Source organism: Globicephala melas, chromosome X (genome assembly GCF_963455315.2).
Source record: "Globicephala melas chromosome X, mGloMel1.2, whole genome shotgun sequence".
Classification (NCBI taxonomy): Eukaryota; Metazoa; Chordata; class Mammalia; order Artiodactyla; family Delphinidae; genus Globicephala; species Globicephala melas.
The window spans coordinates 47,714,089-47,733,819 of NC_083335.1; the positions used below are offsets into that span (position 1 = coordinate 47,714,089).

At 37.1% G+C, this 19,731-nt stretch overlaps 1 long non-coding RNA gene and 1 pseudogene across 1 annotated transcript in view; one reads left to right on the forward strand and one right to left on the reverse strand.

Moving 5' to 3' along the window:
* LOC115843966 (uncharacterized) overlaps positions 1-19,731 on the forward strand; it is an 890,247-nt gene that overhangs the window by 835,042 nt on the left and 35,474 nt on the right. The gene's annotated exons all lie outside the window — the stretch shown is intronic.
* On the reverse strand, positions 750-1,595 carry LOC115843968 (heterogeneous nuclear ribonucleoprotein D-like pseudogene; annotated as a pseudogene).

Here is a 19,731-nt window from a genome sequence, read left to right on the forward strand (position 1 = left end):
GGCCTATCTACTGCACTCCACCTTGGACCACTCCCTCTCAAGACCTGTTTTAGATGCCCTGTGTCTGTAATACCACATCATCCTTCACAAAGCCTTATTTAGGACTTAACACACTATATTGTGTTTCCTGGTTTACTTCTGCCTCTTTTAACACTGGGGCTGATTCTCTCTGAATCTCCTGCTTTGAATATACTTTCTGTCTTAGAATAACTCTTAATGTTTGCTGAATGAAAGAAGGACCTGGTTGAATAGCAAATCTAAAGGGAAACTTTAAGGTCTGAATGTGGATGATAGTTCTAACCCAAAACCACCACCCTAGACCAAACAACAAACAAAAAAAAGGACCCCAAATTCCCCCACTCCTCTCACCGAAAAAAACAAAACAAAATACCAACACAGAACAGAAGCCACTATAGAGCTGCATATAAAGCTAGTAAACATTTATTTTTTGAGAAAACATTAACTTTCATAAAATAAAAGTCTCAAATCCTTGTGTTATCTTCTTGTTGCTCCAATGTCAAAAGGTTATGGAAAATAAAAACTGGTTCTTATAAACAGCTGTAAACAGTTTCAAAAGTTAGTGACAACGTCCTACTAAACAGTCATTCAGTCATTTCTTATTTCAGTAACATAACTTTTTCTTTCGAGGATAGAGTGGCTCTGCAGTGGCTTCATTCTTCGCCTTCAGAAAAGCTGGTAAATCCTTGGTAAGCAGTACCAAAGGGAGCCGCTTCGTTTACTTGCACATTTTAATTAGTAAATGCAGTTACACACCCATGGATCCCATAGTTATGGCCAAGCAAATAATCTCCACCATAGGTATTAAAAATTGGCTGATTATTGTAGGCATTAGGGAAATTGCCATACATTTGATCAGAAAAATTAAACCCTTCATTACTGGTTGAGAAGGGAACAGGCACAAAAACAGTAGAAAGGCTTCTGCCACCGCCGCCTCCAACTGCCCCGCAAACATTTGGGTCTGCGCCAAAAGCATTTGGGTTTGCTCCGTAAGGACTTGGGTTTGCCTGGGAGCTTCTTCCTCCCCAGTAGTTGCCTAGCCTGGCAAATGGAACATCTCTTCCTCCTCTGCTTTGTGACTTGAAATATTCTTTCGGGAGTGCAATTTTTGTTTCACACCACCCAGAGTCAGTCAGATGGTACCTGGCTTCTAACAGCCTTCTCACTGGTTTTTCATCAGTATATGTGATAAAACAGAAAGCTCGTCTTTTGTTTGTTCCTTTATACACTGGAAGCTCAATATTCTCAATCACACCAAATGCGCCAAAATACTCTCTGATTTTTACTTCAGACATATGAGGATTCAACCCTCCGACAAAAACTTTTCTTGGCAGAGATATAAATTCTATGGCTTTAGCCCTTTTAAGATCGATTGTTTTGCCATCCAGTTTGTGCTCTTTGACTTGGAGGACCTTTTCAACGGTGGCATGATCTTTAAAAAGCACAAATCCAAACCCCCTGGGAACACCACTGACTGGATGGGTTTTAATAGTAAAGTCCATTATCTCGCCAAACTGGGCCAAGTATTCAAGAAGAGCTTGCTTACTGGTATCGCGGGGTATTCCGCCGATGAACATTTTTCTGGCGTCATAGAGATTCTTGGTGACTTTGATTAGGACTCCCTCAGGGAGCTCGTGTCTGTTGTCCATTTTGCTTATCTCAAAGCTGTTGGCGTCCACCGAAGAGAGGCTGGCGGCGGCGCGGTGTAGTCGGCGGTAAACTGGCTGGCTCCGGCTCAACTGCCAAGAGAGGGGGAATATGGGAAGTGGCCGGCGAGGTGACGCAAGAAGTACGTGGTGACGTAGGACCACGAGAGCGAGCGGTTTGCGTTTTGAAATGGGCCGTAAAGACAGTGCCTGCCGGAAAACGAGCCGTGTTTGCCCCGCCGAAGTCGGCTTACTTCCGGGGTCTGATGTTTCTGCCCTTAAGACAAAAATAATAGCCCAACAAAATGAAAGTTTGTCACCAACCGCAGCCACTCCTCATCTTGTTCACTTTGGATCGCGTCTCCTTTAAGTTTTGTTGCAACTCGTTAGTTCTTTCAAGATGGAGCCTTTTGTTCATTGCTGTCCTTTTCCGTCCTTTTCATATCCGTGTCAGTATTTGGGGGCAGGGATGGGAAAGGAGTCGAGGCTGGTAGACCGGAAAGCAGACTATCGGGAAAGCACAATGCCTGTTGGTTACGCTGAAGGGACCTAAAAATCACATTAAAAAAAAAGTCACAGCTTCGTAGAGATGTAATTTACATACCATCCAATTCGCCCTTCTAACGTTTTTAGTATATTTACGGAGTTGTGCGATCATTACCACTATCTAATTTTAGAAACTATACCCTGAAAAGAAATTCTGTACCCCAATAATTAGTCACTCCTCATTTTCCCCTCAACCCTCCCAAATCATACAATCTGTGGCCCTTTAGGTCTGGTTTCTTTCACTTAGCCCAGTGTTTTCAAGGGTCATCCATGTTGTGGCATGTTTCAGTATTTCATTTTTTTTTTTAAGGCTGAATAATATTCCATTGTATGGATATACATTTTGTTTATGTGTTTCTCTAGAATAATATTTGAAAGCATTGATATTGTTATATTATTCCATATCTGCATCATAGTTAAAATAAGTATAAGGGGGTTTTCTGTCAGTCATTTGCATTTCTGGCATGGTCAGTCAGTATAGATAGGATTTGTCACAATTATCTAGATTATTGAGGTTATTAGCTTAACCCTTCCTTCCATTTGAAGACAAAAACTCAAATTTTTGAACGCCTTAGTTTGGCTACTTTCTTCCTTGGTCATTGCCTTATCCAACATAATCCAGTAATTTGTGTTTGTCTTCTTCCTTCAAATATTAGATTTTTTGAGGGGAGGGTATTTTAATTCTTCCACAGCATCACCCCACAGATTCTGTCTCTACATACTTGGACTCAGTGAATTTCTGCAATTACTCATTTGAAAAAAATATCCTATTGTTAATAATAATACCTGCTTATTTCTCTCTGCAAATATGTGTACTTGCTATCATTTGGAGATAAGAGAAAGGGAACTGTAATTTAAAAACTCCCTCTATGAAATTAAACCATAGGGAAAATGAATTTCACAGCAAAGGTAAAGTTAAAAACTCTAGGGAAAAAAAGCCCTGGCTCACATTTTAATTATAAACTATTTGAGGCCCCATCTGCTCCCACCTCTCTGATGTTATTCCACATACCTGTGCCTTTGTTCATTCTGAGCATTCTTCCTCAAATGCCTTTGTTTTCTCCTCTGCCAACCACCCCATCCTCATTCTGTCTGCCTAACCTTTATAGCTTCCTCTAAGAGCCTCCCCTCTGTGAACCTATTATACCCTTTTTATACATTTTTATCAAGATGTATATATATGTGTCTGTCAGTTAGCTTCTCATGGACAGACACGGTGCCATACTTAACCTAAAGGTTTCAACACAAAGCATAATACATGTAATACCTGGCACATTTTTTTTTAAAGGAACTCACTAAATGCTTGTTGAAATAAACTAAGCATTGGAGTTCTGTGGGCCACATTTTTGAAAATCCTTGGTCTAACTGGCCTCTGAGAGGATGAACCTGTTGCAGATAACTTCCTGAATGCTGATCTGCCACAGTTTTGGAGATCTGACCTATCTTCTTATGGAAGAGGCTGCAATATTGAAATTTTCTTATTTTGGGATCATCTGTAAACCAACTGAGAAAACCACAAAGAAGCCAGAGCTCCCTTTAGCTCCTGCTTTCCCTAGAATGAGACTCTTAGGGGCATTATACCCTCTGTATTTCTAAACTAATGAGGCATCTTGATGGCTAGTTATTTACCTGTGGCTCTTTTTCTAATTAAGCCATGGCTGATGTCATAGTTTTGACCCCTGTGAGGGCTGGTTAGCTTTATTCAATTACATGGCTACAGGCTGCACTCATGGCCCTAGTCCTTGCCCTTGCAAACACATGTTCCAAGGGGCTGCTGGGTCAGAGCACATCAATGAATCAGTGAAAAGACAGTCCTCACTTCTGGATACACAATTCAAAGCCTTTAACCTACTGATCTTGGGTCAGTAGTGTCATACTGGTACATGAAAGACAACACATGATTACTGTAATTACTTCTGAGGCAGTAAAATGGAACATTTTAAAAAAGATTGTGTCTACTCCTTGTCCCCTAATGAAAATAATTATGCTCACTGAGGTACTGTCCTCTCACACACATGCTCCGTGATCTTTAGCTGTCTAAAATGTTTTAAAATGACTCCTTTCCACTGTAATGTCTAAAGAAATTAAAATCTGTACTGTTTAGCTTTAGTTTTTCATGGCGACGGTGCCACACAACATAACATATTTTAGGTATTGAAATACTGTCATCAGATTCCTAATGTTAACTCTCCTTATGAGCAGTACAGTAACAATAATTCTGACTAGCAATTTATTCTTATTCCACATTAAATCAAAATACACATATATTGGAGAATTGAAGGAACTGGAGATTTCTTTAAGAAATGAATAAATGAATGAATGAATGTTAGGCACCCAGACAGTTATCAAAGGTATTTTACAAAAGTGGACTGCTTGTGAAAGAAAAAACCCATAACACAAAGATCAAGTGGCAAAGAAGCTAGGGATATAAAGTCAGGAATTGCTGCTTTTGGGGGTAGGGGGACCAAGAGCTATAATACATGCAGGCTGTCATATTTTTTGTATTTTAGGGAACATGGGATGCCTGACCTGGGTTTGTTTTACTGTGATCTAGACCATGCCTGCTGTATTTATAGCTCTTAATTTGATTGTCCCTTGGATGTTAGTATCTTATTTATAATTGTTGGAGAATGGGGGAGAAGATGAAGGATGACATATGCCTTTAGAATTAATCTGCCTCTCTTATCATGGGACTCAACGTTGGCAGAAGGATGCTGTGGGACCCATAAATCAGGAAGGTAACCTGGATGTATCCTGATTTGATATGCTGGCATAGACCTGTCTCTGTGATAATATATTCTTTAATGCTCTGTTGAACCTGTTCTCTTTAGTGAAATGAAAATGCATGTGTTTGACATACTTGGTCTAGTTAGTTGTTTGATAAAGTGAGATTTCCCTTACTCTTTTTCCTCTTCATTTTCCACAGAAACTGCCAGTGTCCATTACTTAAATTGAGAGCGCTAGCAGATAGTTTGAAAAATGATCATTTAGGAAATACTGTTCTGTGCTAAATTTGAGTGTATCCAAATAGTGATCTAGCTGAATGTAGTCCACTGGACATAGACTAAAAATTAATTTGACATCAAAAGTTTTTAACAGGGCTTCCCTGGTGGCGCAGTGGTTGAGAGTCCGCCTGCTGATGCAGGGTACACAGGTTTGGGCCCCGGTCCAGGAAGATCCCACATGCCGCGGAGTGGCTAGGCCCGTGAGCCATGGCCGCTGAGCCTGCGAGTCCGGAACCTGTGCTCCGCAACGGGAGAGGCCACAACAGTGAGAGGCCCGCGTAGTGCAAAAAAAAAAAAAAAAAAAGTTTTTAACAGCTGAGTCCAGCTGCTGGACTTTTGCCTAGATGACAGTCATTTAAAAAGTACTTTTTTGCCATCTGCAAAGGAGGCAAATGTGCCGGGTTGTAGGAAGACCACATAAATGTGTCAGTTTCAAGAACTGCTTGACAAGACACGTGTAGGTATTAAAACATCCATTTCTCTTGAGAATACCACTTAACATAGGCAGTTCAATTATGCTAATCTCAGACTGAATATTTACAGGTTTTTTTTAAAAGAGGGAGGATTGGTAGAGAGGAAGACTCATTCTCCATCACTATGCAATATATAGTAAAGGGAAGTCTACTGAGATGCACTCTGTGTCTCCCAGTCTTCCTTAGAAGAATTATGAAAGCCTCAAAGACTTCCTAGTTGTGTGTTTGGGTAGGATCTACCACGGAAGGAATGGGAGTCCATTCCCCAAGCACCTATGCATAACCTGGAGAATATTGGAATAACAGTACATGACCTTGCAATTCTCTTTTTCCCTCTTCACCTTCTAATTAGCCAGTGTCATCTCAAAGAATGGGGGTGCCCTACGGATGTACAGATAAAAAGACAGATTCCAAAACTGGCTTTTTTTTTTGATGTAGGTCAGAGTTGCCCACAACCGTTGAGTTCAATTAAAATCCATAAAGTTTGTAGCCTGTTTCGATATTTTGCCTCATCTAATTATTTATTTTTGTGGCTTTAACTTTTTGGTAGGGGGAAAAAGCTCTACCTGCCAACTCACTTTTTTTCTTTATAAAAGTCATTGGTGGAGGGGCTTTGCTTGGACTTTTTTAATTAATGGAATCTGTATTGCTTATATGTGAATTTGTAAAAGTCATAAAGGTAACCATACTTGCATATGAATCATGGAAATGTAGAGTTTAGATATTCTTGTTGTGCAAACATAGATATAAATAAATATATGAAATCAACTTATACACTATAAGAAGTATGTACATATAATGCTCTTTGAAGACTTATAAAGAAAGTCTGATTACTTGATTCATATACAGTCGTCCCTGAGTATCCTCGGGGGATTAATTCCAGGACCCCCTTCTGATACCAAAATCCATGGATGCTCAAGTCCCTTATCCACCTGTATACTTTAAATCATTTTTAGATTACTTATAATACTTAACACAGTGTAAATGCTATGTAAATAGTTGCTAGCACACGGAAAATTCAATTTTTGCTTTTTGGAACTTTCTGGAGTTGTTTCCAAATATTTTCAATCTGAGTTTGGTTGAATCTGCAGATACAGAGAACCAGCTATACTATTTAATGTGAATTTCTTTCTAGTTATTTTTGTTGGGTCAAGTAATCATCTATATTTAAATATTCATGGACTCTGGTCTTTCGTCTAAGAAATGAAAATACTGAGAAGAGGTTTTATTTCTGTCGTGCCTTTTTTTTTTGGCTCATAAATAATTTTTTCACATATCTCCTCTGGGGAAAAATACACTGACCAATAATTTCCAGTCGTGATTATTTTTTAATTCCTGATTTTGTGAAGAAGAACATGCTTAAAAATCAAAATATACAATCCCTGTGTTTCATGTCTCATGTCTAACCCCCTACCAGTTACAACCCACACATTCTAAGCTGATCACAGAAAGAACAGTTGTGGAGTCAGAATCACAGAGGTCTGTGCCAAGTGCATAGGACATGCAGAAAGGATTCAAGAATACAATCAATACCAACTGAGGTAGTATTGAGAATAGTCTGACAGAGATGGACAAAGGAAGTCTAATGCCGCTCCAGTGAAACCTTTGAGTCAGGTCCTTAGACAAGAGAGGTTTTAGGTACATCTAGAACTAGAGGAATCAGAGATAAGAAAACAAATACAAACTTACAAGGATATCTTTTGGACTAAAACAAAAAGATGAAGATGAACACTGTGTTAGAAAGAAATGGAATATGGTGAATCAGTAGTCAGTTATAAACTAATTTTAGGCTTCTCACTGTTTCCTTTGGCATTGATTTGCTTCTGTATGGAAGTATTATCTGCATTAAGAGACAGTGGCTGAAGAATCCAAATACCAAGTATTTATGCCCATCCAATTGTTTTTTCTTTGTTCATGCAAATGGCAGGCTTTAGAATTCTGAACTGTATAGTTCCCAGTACTTTTGTGTATGTGGGGAGCAATAATCCTTACCTGGCAGTTCATTTTTTTCTATCTGCCAATATCGAGTTTAGTTTTTCGCCAATGTAGACTCTCTGCCTGCAAACAACTACACAGGTTTGTCTTATCTTGTTTTTTCAATCTCTGGTAATCAGGGCTTCATTTTTTCCCCTGACAATTTAATATCCAAATTATCTGTGCCTTCTCTTTGTAGATGTTGTTTCCTAATAGATTGTCTATTCCAGCCTTAATAACCATTCCTAGGCTTGTCAGAGACCGAGCTTAAGGAAGAGTGTAGCACTTGTATAAATTCAATGTTTTCAAGCATTCAGCCAACATGTAATGAGCATCAGACAGAGAAGGGGGAATAATGGTATCTCAGGCAGAGAAAACAGTATGCACAAAAACTTAGATTTGTTCTTAGAGCAGTAGTGGGGTAGCTGGGGTGCCTTTCATATGAAAACATATGATAGGAGATGAGGTTAGAAATATGGGCCTTTTTGAGTATGTAATAAACATTTTTGAACCTTCATGTGTCAGGCACTGTACTAGGATTTTTGGATACAAGGATGAATAGAGAATTTTATGAACTAACAGTAGGATGGTGATAGGCTTATAAACTCAAGCTTCATTATAATGTAAATACAGTCATAGAGGTAAACACAGGTTGTTCAGGGAGTGGAGGAGGGGAGTACCAATCATAGCCTGGATGCAGGAAGGGGTAAGATGTCATGAAGAAAGAGAACAGAATGAGAAGCCAAGGGAGGCCAGCACTAAACCCCGAGATGCTCCAGCATTTAAGGGACCAGGGAGATTTTCACAGTGTATGGAGTTTATGGCAATTTAAAGTTGAAACCTATTTGGTCTTTAGAATGCTTTAGAAAAGTGCTTCCTCTTGAAGATTCAGAAAATGATTAAACTACAGTCACCATATTTAGTTGATTTCCCCTATAGAGAGTGATATATTTACATAATAACCTTTGTGTATCTTTGTGACCACACATGAATGAGCCAAAAATATATGGTTTTTGGCTTGAATTAACAGTCATTTATTTAAATATAGGACACCAAAAGCAGGAGTAATAAAAGAAACATTTGTTTTATCAGACTTCATCAAAATTAAAACTTTTGCATTTCAAAAGACACCATTGACAAAATGAAAAGGAAGGCCACAAACTGAGAGAAAATATTTTCAAATCATGTAACATCCAATAGTGAACTTGCATTCAGAATATATGAGGGGTATTTACAGTTCAATTATAAGAAAACAAATAATGCAATTAAAAAATGAGGGAAAGATATGAATAGAAATTTCACTAAAAAAGATATTGAAATGGTCAATAAGCACATGAAAAGATGCATGACATAATTAATCATGAGAGCAATGCAAATTAAAGCCACAATAAGATACTACTTCAAATCCACTTCAGTAACTATAATAAACATACATAAATAATCATAAGTGTTGGTGAGGATGTGGAGAAATGAGAATTTTCATATATTAATAGTGAGAATGTAAAATGGCAAGCTGCTTTAGAAAACAGCTTGCTGTTTCTTAAAAAGATAAACATATTTACAATATGCCCTAGCAAATCAACCCCTAGGATCTACCCAAGAGAAATGAAAACCTATGTCTTGTGCACAGATGTTTATATCCGTATTATTCATAATAGCTCAAAAGTGGAAAAAAATGTCTATCAACTTGTGAATATATAAACAAGTATGGTATATCCATATAATGAAATATAAAGAAATATAAAAGGACTGGGTACATAGATGAATCTCAAAAACATTAAGTGCAAGAAGTCAGATGTAAAAGATCACATGTTGTATGATTCCATTCACATGAAATGTCTAGAAAAAGGAAATCTAGAGAGAGAGAAAATAGAGTAGTGGTTGCTTGGGACTGGGGGTGTGAACAGGGAGCAACTGAAAATGGGTATGAAAAATTTGGAGGGATGATTGCAATGTTCTAGAATCAGATTATGTGATATCTGCATATCTCTAAACTTACTAAAATCATTAAATTATACACACAAAATGGCTTTATGGTATGTAAATTACACATTAATAAGCCTATTAAAAAACAAACAAAAAGTCAGTTATAAAACATGCCAGGGCTCCTCAAGTGAAAATATCATAAATGAGAATTAAGTAGTTGATTATATTGAAATGGTTATAACAATAGATATTTTGTATGGTTTAATCATAGAAAAATTAACTGAACATTGGAGAGTCTAAACTTAAAAATGAAATGAATTCCTGAAGTTCTAGAATTACCTATCCTTTATTTTAGCATGCTGGATTGTATGTTCATTTCTTTGTATACATATATTGTTCCAGTTTCCTTCAGATTTTTCTTCATGCTTTTGTGTTTTTAACCCTAGAAATATTAAAGGAAGATTTTAATATCAATAAAATGTTAAAAAATAATGAAGCAAGCATTTGCTTCTTGCATAAGATAATTTTGATTACATTTTCATAACCTATTTGAAAGATTTTATGTATAAATACACACACACAATTTGGTTTCAGATGTATGGAATTCCTGAAAATTCTCTAGGCTAACTTAGAAAACATCTCAATATATCTCAAGTTTGATCTACGTTGTAGTAGCAAATATATGTTGTTTATAGTGATTTAACATCTATATTCTAGAATGTTTCCTAGAGCAACTAGAAAAGTGCAATGGAATTTTGTGAGGAAATGCAAGGATCATGAAGCTTTAAAGTACTTATTTCTATGTATGCTATGAGTAGATTAGTTGACTTTTTTTTAATAACAACTTTTGAAGTGTATACCCATATATATAAGTGTATAGGCTCCATTTGGACAAACTGAACAACTGATTTTTTAATTACAGTTCTCAGGTGAAAGATGAATTTGGAAATATTCAGTAAGCACTGAAAAAACTTAATATAAATGTTGCAAAATAATTATGACATTTTGTTACTCTGAGGATTATTAATACTCTTTAACCACCTTAATGTCAGTCACATTCAGTGTTCTGAAATGGAGGTTCTGAGTCAGCCCACGGTGGAGGTGTATTTTTCCTTACCTTATTGTATCATTTTTTAGTTGTCTTATTGGATTTTGAGCATAAGAGTGCACCCGGCATCAGTAAAATCCTCTTAGAGGATTTTGTGAAGGCTTAAAGATTTTCTTGAAGAATATATATAGAAAACTATTTTCTTCAAACAGTTATAAGTTCAGAAGTCATCACCTATAGCAATATAAAACAAGAAACAAACCCTTTAATTTAGTTTTCTATTAACAGAGCAATATGTGTAAAATAACACCTAACATGGCTGCCAAATAGTTTATTGAATTACCTGCTTCTTCTCATTTTGTTTTCTGTGGTTCCACAGTAAACCTTCTGAAGCCTCACAAAAGAGAAACATTTCAGCTTCCCAATATCTAAGGAGGTAAGAAACAGAAAGGGGGCTGATTTTTCTACACTTAAGGGAGAAGGGAGAATTTTCCTGGATCAGGTTTCTATCTTGGTCTGTTTGAATTAGATATTGGCTAGGTACATTCATGTATATTCCAAAAGAATCTCTGAAAAAAATATTTATACCTATAGTGGACAGCTTGGAAAGAAAGGAAGGAAGGAAGAAAAGTTTTATAGTTATATGGTTATAATATTTTATATATGTAGTTATATATGTGTATATATATAGTTATATATGTATATATATAGTTATTTGGGTGTAAAATATGTTTAAGAGATTCAGATTTTTTTTTATACAATAAGCCTATGTTTATAATTATGATCAAACAATGGAGCCACAAAATAGCCAAACTATGGATTTAATATCTTGTCACAATCTGGATTCTAGAAGGTGAAAGTTAACTGGTAATTGTAAAGGTCCTACTTCAAAAATATTTTGATTCAGAAAAGGTAGTATGGATGGTAAAAAGATTTCATAGTTTTATTTTTTTCAGAGAGATTTAGTTGGTTTTTATTTTTTCAATAAAGAATTTTTTTTTTTAATTGTAGAATAGTAGATTTATAGAAAAGATGCAAAGATAGTAGGGAGTTCCCAAATACCCAACACTCAGTTCCCCTTATAGGACTGTGGTACATTTGTCACAAGTAAGGAACCAACATCTGTACATTACTATTAACTAAAATCCACAGTTTATTCAGGTTTCACTAGTTTTTCCTTAATATGTTTTCTCTGTTACATTTGTCATGTCTTCTAGTCTCTTCTGGGCTGTGATAATTTCTCAGACTTTCCTTGTTTTTGATAACCTTGACAGTTTTGAGGAGTACTGGTTAGGTATTCTGTGAAACATCCCTCAGTTGGGGTGTCTCTGATTTTTTCTCTTGGTTAGAATGGTGTGATGGGCTCTTGGGAGGAAAACAACAGAGGTAAGTGCCCTTTTCATCAGACATCAGATCATGGGTACATGCAAAGAGCATGACTTGGCACTGATGATCACCTTGATTGCCTTGGTGAGGCAGTGGTTGCCAGGTTACTCCAATGTAAACTACTTTTTCTCCCACTCCATACTCTACTCTTTCATGGTATAGTTATTTAAAAGTATGTTCTTTATGAAGTGGTTTTAGAATGACATTTTAGTTCATCTTGCTTTTTGTCTAAGAGCAACATCTTTTTCTGATCTAGTCAGAAATATCTAACCATTTACTTAATATGTTCCATGTGTGAGGCTCAATATTGCTTGTCTCTTAAAAAACAAAAGTCAAGATACAATTATGACTCTATTGATTCTCAACATGAATATTTTGATGTCATTTGATTATTTCTCTTCGTGATATAGCAATATATGGTTATAAACTTACTCTTTTTTTTTTTTTTTTTTTTTTTGCGGTACGCGGGCCTCTCACTGTTGTGGTCTCTCCCGTTGCGGAGCATAGGCTCCGGACGCGCAGGCTCAACAGCCATGGCTCACGGGCCCAGCCGCTCCGCGGCATGTGGGATCTTCCCAGACCGGGGCACGAACCCACGTCCCCTGCATCGGTAGGCGGACTCTCAGCCACTGCACCACCAGGGAAGCCCCAAACTTACTCATTCTTTAAAGATACTATGCTTGGACTTTATATTTTGGCTATTGCTCCAGGTTTGTGATAGAGCCTTTTGGCCTAAAGGAGGCATTGAACGGCAATGCTATTGCTGCTCCTGCCACATGATGTAGAACTGGAAGGTGATCCCTGGTAGAATACCAGGTCTTGTGTCCGTGTATCGCCTCCTCCCACGCGACTGACTAGGATTATCTCAATCGAATCCATCTTTCTGTAATCTCCACAATGGCCCAAGTACCTAGATGTGCTTCCCTGTGTTAAGGTTAGGGCAGTGATTTGACTAATTAATATAAATAGTAATAATTCTTTTACAGCTGGTGGGTGCACCCTTTGGAGTGGGTGCACTCCAAGACACATATGTAGAGAATTTGTAATGCGTTACCATCAAAAATACAGGCCCACCAGGATAGCTAAACTCATCCTTAACCTACCAAATAAATCTTTCAAGTGACTGACTATAGTGTGCAGGCTCTCAGTGTTTTCTCTGCTTCTCTGGGGCTTTATGCTAATGCAGGAATCCCTCAAGATTTTGAAACTGCAAGATTTCACTCAGTTTGACAGGTTATCTTTCCTGATTCTGGAGTTGGCTGGTGAGGCCTTTATTTTAACCATTAAACACCTTTGTAATTTTGTTGTTCTTGCCTTTGTTTTGCAAGACTAGAGCTCAATTACTGCAGTTTAGCCTGTTAAAGTGAGGGGTAGGTAGCATGAGTCTGCAAGATTAACAATATATGTCAGAGGACAGATAGGGAATGAAGCAAATAACCACTAGTGATTGCTCCTGGAATCAGTTTTATTTTTTTTTAATGGGGGTCGATGTGCAACTCTGGTATTTTTAGGGCCATCAGCAATAGCTTTGACTTGAACGCATTTCTCTTATTTAAACTCTGCTCTGATGCAAGTAATCGATATTGCAGTTTTGGTGAAAAAATCCTTTTTGACAAAAGCTCCAAGATTGATTACCTAGATCAATACCATTTTTAAGAACAATTCATCAAGATTGTATTTAAACAGAGACCATGATGCATTTAAACCGTTAATAATACAAATCTTTCCCCCTTCTCTCCTCCTTGTGGATTATCTCTTTTCACCCAGCAGTAGACTTCACAGTAGAGTATAATGTCACACAGTTTTCCAGGCTTTAAAATAAGATGACAGTTCTTCCAAATTGTTGTTACTCTCCTCTCCCCTATTCTTCTCACAGCTTTGTTGTTCCTAATTTGCAAATAAACTCTCTATTGTCCTCACAATACTGAGGTTCTGGAGTCTCCTGTTTTCTTGGTCTTATAAAAATTGAGAAAAAACATCCTGGAAGAAAATGAAGACAAAGAAATGCAGAGCTTTGCTGCAATCAAGCTCTTCCACTTTTCAATCAGCAGCCACTCTAGGGATAATGTAATTGTCTTGATAATTCAGGCAAACGCACATTTTTGGCCTGAATGACTATAGTAATTGTGGCTGTGTGGATCCAGTTTAGTGGAGGTTAAAAACTGTCCTTGTGGGCTTCCCTGGTGGCGCAGTGGTTGAGAGTCTGCCTGCCGATGCAGGGGACATGGGTTCATGACCCGGTCCGGGAAGATCCCACATGCCACGGAGCGGCTGGGCCCGTGAGCCATGGCCGCTGAGCCTGCGCATCCGGAGCCTGTGCTCCGCAACGGGAGAGGCCACAACAGTGAGAGGCCCGCATACCGCAAAAAAAAAAAAAAAAACCCTGTCCTTGTCTAAAAATCATAACAATGAGAATCAGCAACTAGCCATTACTGAAGCTCAGAATGGTTTACTGAAGTCAATTTCCTCCAACATCTTTAAAAATTAAATAATTATCATCTGTCCAGAATGCAAAACTAACCTGGAAGCACTGGGATGAGAATGGTCCTCCAAACCACTTTTTCTACATTCTTGCTGAAAATATGAGGAAAATGAAAGGTGGAAAATGGGGGAACTGGGCTAGATATAAGTTCTGTAACAACTATCAACTGGTAGCTTTAAAATTGCTTCTAACTTTCACACTGATGGGGACATTTGAGACTCTGCTAAAGGCTGGAAGAGGATCCACAGTAATCCCATGGGGGTTGCCGTGGAATTCAGGTGTCATTTTCAAAGCTCTTTCTATATGTCCTTTATCAACTTGTCTTTAGATTGTATTACGTGCAGTGCCAAGGGGGCCAAGAAGTGCTGTATGAAAACTGAGGACATATAACTCAGGGCAAGAAAAGGTAAATTGCATGGTGACTTAGGATGGTAAAAGACTCAAAATATAATTGATGCATGAGTTTTTCTTGGCAAGAGATTCACTACAAAAGAGTCTCTAAATTCCAGGTAAAAGTGTTTATCATGAAAGTTCATTTTTAAAGGCATCAGTGAAATTGAGGTTGAGGTGAATTTAGAGAGCATTCTAAGTTGGTGTACTACAAAGTTTCAAAAATAATACTCAGTTCACTTAGAGTGTTCTACATGTCCTCTGTGTGGAATTTATTTAGAAGTGAGCTGTACCTGGAAGAAATGGACAAATTCTTAGAAAAGCACAACCTTCCAAGACTGAACCAGGAAGAAATAGAAAATATGAACAGACCAATCACAAGTAATGAAATTGAAACTGAGATTAAAAATCTTCCAACAAATAAAAGTCCAAGACCAGATGGCTACACAGGTGAATTCTATCAAACATTTAGAGAAGAGCTAACTCCCATCCTTCTCAAACCCTTCCAAAAAATTGCAGAGGAAGTAACACTCCCAAACTCATTCTGAGGCCACCATCACCCTGATACCAAAACCAGACAAAGATGTCACAAAAAAAGAAAATTACAGACCAATATCACTGATGAATATAGATGCAAAATCCTCAACAAAATACTAGCAAACAGAATCCAACAACACATTAAAAGGATCATACAACATGATTAAGTGGGATTTATCCCAGGAATGCAAGGATTCTTCAGTATACACAAATCAATCAATGTGATACACCATATTAACAAACTGAAGAATAAAAACCATATGATTATCTGAATAGATGCAGAAAAAACTTTTGACAAATTCAACACCAATTTATGATTAAAAACTCTCCAGAAAGTGGGCATAGAGGGAAACTACCTCAACATAATAAAAACTATATATGACAAACCCATAGCAAACATCATTTGCAATGATATGAAACTGAAAGCATTTCCGCTAAGATCAGGAACAAGACAAGGAGGTCCACTCTCACCACTATTTTTCCACATAGTTTTGGAAGTCCTAGCCATGGCAATCAGAGAAGAAAAAGAAACAAAAGCAATATGAATTGGAAAAGCAGAACTAAAACTGTCACTCTTTGCAGATGACATGATACTATACATAGAGAATCCTAGAGATGCCACCAGAAAACTACTAGAGCTAATCAATGAACTTGGAAAAGTTGCAGGATACAAAATTAATATAGAGAAATCTCTTGCATTCCTATACACTAACAATGAAAGATCAGAAAGAGAAATTAAGGAAACAATCCCATTCACCATTGCAACAAAAAGAATAAAATACCTAGGAATAAACCTAACTAAGGAGGTAAAAGACCTGTACTCAGAAAACTTTAAGATACTGATGAAAGAAATCAAAGATGACACAAAAAGATGGAGAGATATACCATCTCTTCTTGGATTAGAAAAATCAATATTGTGAAAATAACTATACTACCCAAAGCAATCTACATATTCAATGTAATTGCTATCAAATTACCAGTGACATTTTTCACAGAACTAGAACAAAAAATCTTAAAATTTGTATGGAGACACAAAAGACCCCAAAGAGCCAAAGCAATATTGAGAAAGAAAAAAAGGGAACCGGAGGAATCAGGCTTCCTGACTTCAGACTATACTACAAAGCTACAGTAATCAAGACAGTATGGTACTGGCACAAAAACAGAAATATAGATCAATGGAACAGGATAGAAAGCCCAGAGATAAACCCACACACCTATGGTCAACTAACCTATGACAAAGGAGGCAAGAATATACAATGGAGAAAAGTGGTGCTGGGAAAACTGAACAGATACATGTAAAAGAATGAAATTAGAACACTCCCTAACACCATACACAAAAATAATCTCAAAATGGATTAGAGACCTAAATGTAAGACCAGATACTATAAAACTCTTAGAGGAAAACATAAGAAGAACACTCTTTGACATAAATCACAGTAAGATCTTTTTTGACCCACCTCCTAGAGAAATGGAAATAAAAACAAAAATAAACAAATGGGACCTAATGAAACTTAAAAGATTTTGCACAGCAAAGGAAACTATAAACAAGATGAAAAGACAACCCTCAGAATGGGAAAAAATGTCTACAAATGAATCAATGGACAAAGGATTAATCTCCAAAATATATAAACAGTTCATGGAGCTCAATATTAAAAAAAACCCAATCAAAAAATGGGTAGAAGACCTAAATAGACATTTCTCCAAAGAAGACATACAGGTGGCCAAGAGGTACATGAAAAGCTGCTCAACAGCACTAATTATTAGAGAAATGCAAATCAAAACTACAATGAGGTATCACCTCGCACTGATCATAATGGCCATCAACAGAAAATCTGCAAACAACAAATGCTGGAGAGGGTGTGGAGAAAAGCGAACCCTCTTGCATTGTTGGTGGGAATGTAAATTGATACAGCCACTATGGAGAACAGTATGGAGGTTCCTTAAAAAACTAAAGATAGACTTACCATATGACCCAGCAATACCACTACCTTGCATATAACCAGAGAAAACCATAATTCAAAAAGACACATGCACCCCAATGTTCATTGCAGCACTATTTACAATAACCAGGTCACGGAAGCAATCTAAATGCCCATCGACAGATGGATAAAGAAGATGTGGTACATATGTACAATGGAATATTTATGTACAATGGAATACATATATACAATAGAATATTTCTCAGCCATAAAAAGGAACGAAATTGGGTCATTTGTAGAGATGTGGATGGACCTAGAGACTGTCATACAGAATGAGGTAAGTCAGAAAGAGAAAAACAAATATCGTGTATTAACGCATATATGTGGAATCTAGAAAAATGTTACAGATGAACCAGTTTGCAAGGTAGAAATAGAGGCACAGATGTAGAGAACAAACGTATGGACACCATGGGGGGAAGTGGGGGTGGGGTTGGTGGTGGTGGGATGACTTGGGAGATTGCAATTGACATATATACTCTAATATGTATAAAATAGGTAACTAATAAGAACCTGTTGTATTAAAAAAAATAATAAAATTAAAAAAAAAAAAAAAAAAGGAAGTGAGCTATAGAAGATTTTCTTGAATGCATGGTGGGTTTACTAATGGCAATTCTGCTTTCCATGGAGGCAAAAGCCACTCTGCTTTGCTTTTGCTTTTGCTTTATCCATCTTCAGTGAAAAACTGTAAGTGAAGTGTCCAGTCCATTAATAATGTTTTCTAGGGCTTTCTGCCATTTATAGATGAGAGTGCAAGTGGCTCACCTGTGTCCTACACCTGGATTTGATGTCTGTCAGCACAGGGGAAGGTGGATCAAAGGAGGCCTTTGGAATTTCAGTAAGTTTCCTACAGTACCTCCATCGTCACTTTACAGTCTGTCTTCTCTACCCTAATACACTAGCAGTGTTCAAGAAGAAAATTAAACCCAGTAAATTTGAAGATCTAACTGACTTTGTTCAATGATTCATGAATTGGGCAACATACCATCTAGTAAATAGAAGAGCACTCTGAGGAAGTGTACAAAATGGAAGGATTTTATAGAAACGGGGTGGGACAAAGAGGTTATTAGGGAAATAAAAGATTGTTTCAGGCAAGGTTACCTCCCTAGTGCCGACCTAGAAATTCCAGATACTTCTTTCCTGGGAGAGGTTGAAACTGCAATTAATTCTTGGTTTGATGTCCTGGAGGCATGTGGCTCCACTTTGGGCCTGTTTCTTTATTTTTTTTTTTTTCTCTCTCTCTCTCCTTTTTTTTTGCTTAGACAGTGGCTAACTCAGGAAAGGAAGGTTTGTCTTTTGCGAGTTCAGTGTTCCTCTTAAGAGTATTTTTTTTTCTTAAAAAGAGTTATAAATTTTTTTCCCAGAAGCATTTAAAAAAATTGGAAAATGCCACAAGCAAGTACACTTATGTTTCTTTACCTGTAACATTTCATATTTGAGGTTCAAAATGTTTTGATATATATATGGTTTTTGAGTCTTAATGGAACAAAGGAAAGCTAGTTTTCTAGAATCTAGGACAGTTTCTCAAAACTTTACTGCTGAAATGTCTGTAACTTTCTCCCCCTCATTCTCATAGAAAAGACCCATTCCATCCTCCCCAATTATATTTTCATATCTAAGAAACATGTATTTTGCTTATTTTAGAAATATATAATGACTAATATATTTTATATATTAATTATAAATATAAATTATATATAATATAATGATTACATTCTTACCCAAGTTAGATATCATTCACGATCAGCAATTATTTGAAGATATACTTAAGTGGATGCATATCATGCATAGGATGAATTGCTTAACAAAGCTTGCAACTTTTCTTGATGTGGTCCTGTAAGCAGCTCTTTTGCCTCTTTTCTGTTTGTCCATCTGGTTTTCCTCAGACCTTAATTATAAAAATGAGACCACTAGGTAACATTTAACCTAACTCCTGATTTGCTCTACCGAATATATACAATGCCTTGCTTAACCTGTTGATTCCTTTCCTGGATTAGAAGGAGTAAGAATGAAGAATTAAGTAGTTAAAGAATGACTGACTATTCCCAGCTTCCCCCTTAGCAAATTTGCAGGCAGAATAGCACCCAGTTGCAAGTGGACCACGTAGGCAAGATAACATCCAAAGAAAGATCAGGAGAAATCAGCAGGATTGCACGCAATGGAAAAGTGACCAAGAATCTGATCTCCTACCTTATTGATTGACTGAGATTATTTCCCTCTTTTCCCTTTAAAAACTTTCATGGCCAAGCAAAATCTTCAGAGTTGGTTTTGGGCCATGGGTCTGCCTTCTCCCCAGGTAGCCAGCTCCCTGGTTAAAGCAACCT